General features: G+C 44.5%; 1 protein-coding gene across 1 annotated transcript in view; it reads right to left on the reverse strand.

The window, feature by feature from the left end:
* The window catches only part of LOC100749655, an 11,051-nt gene extending 8,240 nt beyond the window's left edge, over positions 1-2,811 (reverse strand). The window contains exon 1 of the mRNA XM_003493476.4: positions 1-2,811. This exon is cut by the window's left edge and continues 1 nt beyond it. The gene's annotated coding sequence lies outside the window, so the exon portion shown is untranslated.
* Between the last annotated feature and the right edge of the window lie 1,821 nt (positions 2,812-4,632).

A 4,632-nucleotide genomic window follows, 5' to 3' on the forward strand; every position in this document is an offset into this window, starting at 1 on the left:
GCCGCTCGACTTTCGATCACCGCGCGAGCCTCGAAACGCCCTTGAATCGATCCATATTTAACCGCGATTTGCAATTCAATTCTCAAGAATCCCAAGCTGAGGAATCTTCCTGAAGAGATTAAAGTTCGTAAAGAACCAACAACTAGCCCTGGTAAAGACTATCGCACGATGACGACGATGAAAGTTGTTGATAAAGAACTAGGAAGTATTGAGAATCATTTTTTCGTCGTTAACCAGTCTCATCGCTGATACCAATGACTGCTATGATCGCAAAGTGGATGTACCGTTGCATAAGCCTGATTCAAGTTTCGAAGTTGCGTAATCTTCGGTAGATCGATAGTAGGATTGAAATCGATCCGCGATAGCGTGACGCATTCCCAGAGATCGCTTCGAATTCGTAGCGACGGCAGAGCGGATCGATCAGCGGGATCAGGCTTTTCTGGTTCCGTCGACTGTTTTGCATAACACGCTCCGCTACACTTTCATCGTTCTTAATGCTCCTCCACGCGGGTCTAATGATCTAGCAGAGAAGCCGCGCGACATATATACGCGGCCAGCCGCTGACTGGTTCACTGGAATCGCGGAAATCTGGATTTATAGGATGCGGACGCCGCTTTAAACGCGATCTTGGCGTGCGTAGCGGGCATTCGGCGCCGAGATTGAAAGTTGGCACGCGATTCGGCTTTCACGACTAGTTATTCTTGACCACTGATCGACGAACTTTCGACGATTTCTCAAGTCGATGACGGAACCTTCTTTCTCTTTTCTTCGCGATCTTCTTCCTCTGCAGATGTCTGATTGGTGTACCCTTCTGCAATCTCGATCGATATCATCGAGCAATAAAACGAACTCGTTTTGCTTTTGAAATCTTGGAGATCGGCGATCATCGCGCGTAACCGTGAAACCAACTCAAAGGACGATCAGTGATGGCTGGCCTTCTCGGAAAAGTCGTTTGCCAGCAAATCGACAGACCGGTACTCGCAAACGAGACGCGCAACCAGCCTGTTTAATAATCGCGGCCGACGTGTGGGTTCCAAGGTGAGCACACGAATCCGTCTTCCCGAGCTACGTAAAAACGAGCGTGGAAGCTACACGACCTCCCACGCGACGCTCCAGCTTCTTCGTAGGCCGGTGGACCATGTATGGTCGTGCTGGTAGCTCTTTCAGAGAGCAACTCCCTGGGACCGTCGATAATCTAATTAACCCGGTATCTCTGTCGCTTTAAGCGTTTTTTGTGCACCACCGTTTCTTCTGCATCCCGTCAATCCTGCTCCCGGTCGGTTCGTACGCTTTGCTCGCCTCTTTTCCTTCCTTCTTCTCCCCTTGTTTCCTTGATAGCTCTTTTTTTCCCTCGTGTTCTACGTCTAGTTCTTTCTCGGCCTATTTGTAACACGGATCACGAATCAATGGATCCATCCATAAGACCATCGTTACCGAACAATGGTGTCGACAGATCGGCGCGTATCTCTCATATCGATTCACGCTAGCGTGACCATTCCAAATTCATTCGCCATCACGTTCAGTTTCGCCTCGGAACGATGATCGTGGAATGATGCTCGGTGATGAGATTGCGTTTCTTTGTCGCTTGAACCAGGCTCCAAGTTCTCGACACCTTTCTGTTAATTCGAACCGTGAGAACAGATCTCTCGATCAACGTTCGTTTACGACGAGTAAAATTTCCCGTTCAAATGGATAGATATGGGTCTCGTATATGGACTAAGCTTTACTTATCGTTAGTTAACGAAGCATTAAGACTTTAAGAGGATTGTAATATTCGTGTTTCTACCTGGCCACTCGACTAGACGTTTTCCGTCTTGTTTTTATCGAACGTCTCCTTTCTCGATCAGCTTGACGTTCGAACACGATGTCGATGGATATAGTATAACGTCACTTCCGCTCTTCATAGTCTAATGAACCGACCAGTGTATAGCCGCTTGACATGGATAAAATAAATCTAAACTTGGACTCGTCAAGTCTTTTTTTCAATCGTTCATTGCTTCAGACGACCACCCAGTAAAAACGTATTCCGTATTCACAGTAGCGAATTGCTTTAATGAAACAGCGGGGCGGAGCTTGCGGAGCGTTCCAGTTTATAAAATTCACCTTTTGCTTCTGGACGGAACATCTTACTCCCCTTATCTACACTTCCACATCCTCTTTTTCCACTTATTCGTCACACTATGATAGGGACAGAGCTAGAACTAGTATCTCTTCTTTTCACGATCCATAGTTATCCAGATCGATCGAATTAATTCCCGATTAAATTGAACCATCGCAGAGACGTTCCGATCCACGTGTACTCTTAATCGCGAATTATATCGTTCCTCGATCGAATTCCATCCTCGCGATTCCTATTACACCATAGCAACCACACCTCTACGTACATCCTTCGCTCGACAAATTAACACAACCGCAGATCCTCAATAATCATGTCTATTTATAATCTCGATAACTCTATTGCGTTCTTAACTGCAATCTGTCCATTTCATACATGATCGAAACATCCAGAAATTGGATCATAATTACGATATATCTTAACCCTCCTCGTCCTTGTTCCACTTACGAATCCTAGAAACCTCAAAGAACACGCGTATCCGTTAAAGAACTTTCTTTAGTTCTGTCAGATGTAAGAAGCCAGCGAAAAACACGTGGCCTAGTGGCCCGGTCCCGTCACCAAAACACAGCCGGTTCCCGTGGAACGTTCGGAGCGCACGTGGTCGCCGGATCGACCGAGCGGATTGGTGCAATCTCGCCTGCGCGAGAGTCCGAAGCGTACTGCGTTCGAGCGGGAGGTGAACGCGCCACCAGAGCCAGCTCGAGTCCCGACGTCTTTGGGCCCGTTGCTTTAGCGTTGCCTCGCCAATGCGCTTTGCCTTGCCCCATCCCTACTCGAACTCGCCTCGCCTCGGCTACAACCTAGCTCTTCCTGGCTATCCTGCCTCGAGATTCTGCTTAGCTACTCTGTTCTGTTTCTCTTCGAGGCCGGATAGTTAGTTGACTTTACCTTGTCGTAGCCTTGCGAACCACGCCGCGTCTTCTTCGCTTCTGTTTTCTTTTCATATTTGCTACTGCTACACACAATTATACTTCTCGTGGATATTTCGCGTGACCGTACCCTCCTGTTGCTGTTTCGATGGTGATTTTATTGGTGATTAAGATGGACGAAAGTTTTTCATAGGACATTGGCGAGGTTTAGATGGAGAGTTTGGGAAAGGTTGATGAGAGGCGTTGATTGTTCTTGGGATTTGTAGGTTTAGATCATTGCTAGTGACAATCGAGTCGTTATTATACATGGCTAAGTAAGTGAGAAATTAAATGGAAAAGAATATTAGATTTCTGTAACAATGAAATTCGCTTAAGAGAAAGAAATTGTTTATATTGTATAAATAGAGGTATTATGCATATCTTTGTGAGGGGGGAAATCTCAATATGTGTGTCTAATTACAATTCGAAAAATAAATTCGAATCGATATAACATCTTAAATTTATTTATATATACACCGATTATCCGATTAGATGATCGCTTAGATTTATTTATATATACACCGAAATCAAATGCCGATGAACATAAAATTATTACGAAGTATTCCTTCCTTAATTATATAAATTTTCTCAATCTTCCCTTTTCTCCATAAATATTTCCATTGTTGCAGACGTATATCATTTTAAAGCTGAGATTTTTCTTTTTCACAAAGGTATAATTTCTAGTTTTTGACATCTAAATCTATAAGTACACCCTTTTCAAAAAGAAAAAAAAAAAAGAAAAGAGAAACAGTGAAACACAAATCATCAAAAATCGTTGGAAAACATTCCCCATGTTACAACCTAATAGAATGTTGTAAAATCGTTAATCGTTAATCGTTCGACGTTTTTCCCGTCGTGAAACGAACTAATCTTTTTCCCTCGGTGTCCCTTGTGATCGACGATACCTTTCAGATTGCGGCACGTTCTTTCCCCTCTTCCAGTCGATAGCTTAACGTCTCTTTTTTCCACCGTCTCGCCGACCACCGCGAAGCATCCGCCACTTGTTGTACTTGTCAAAGCGTATTGCACATTGACCGATGGCAGCTGCCTGGTGGTAGGGCCAGCCACGAAGCGAGTTTATTTGAACCGTTCTAGTCGGTGTTCATCCGACAAGTCAGCCAACCTCGAAACTTTCCCAGGAAATTGCTTGGAAGTTACACTTCGCTTGGAAGTACAACCTTTAGCGTTAGGATTAGCTTAGGTAGATAGAACGGCTTATTATAGCCGGGATAGCGGTGGAAGACGCGAGGGAGTTGATGTCGAGGGCAAATGAAATTCGTAGGTGCAAACGTTTCGTTGCGGCGGCTGCCGCTTAATGTTTGCTCTGCGAAAGAGACTGATGACTACAAGAACGATTCGAGACGGTTGTCCGTGAGGAGCGTAATTATTCTGGGGCTACCCGGAGATGCGAGTCGTGTTTCAAGGCCAAGGAAATTGTACTACCACCATAAAGATTTCAGTCCTGGAATTATACATTTCACGCGTACTTCGATATATTTTATTATCTTTTTCTTTCGATAATAAATGTACGTAAATTATTGGAATATTAAAAATTAGAGGAAGCGGAAAAGTGGAAATTCCAGAAATCCGTACTTCAGTTGTTAGTTT

This window comes from Bombus impatiens, unplaced genomic scaffold (genome assembly GCF_000188095.3).
Source record: "Bombus impatiens unplaced genomic scaffold, BIMP_2.2 scf_1117, whole genome shotgun sequence".
In the NCBI taxonomy this organism is placed as follows: domain Eukaryota; kingdom Metazoa; phylum Arthropoda; class Insecta; order Hymenoptera; family Apidae; genus Bombus; species Bombus impatiens.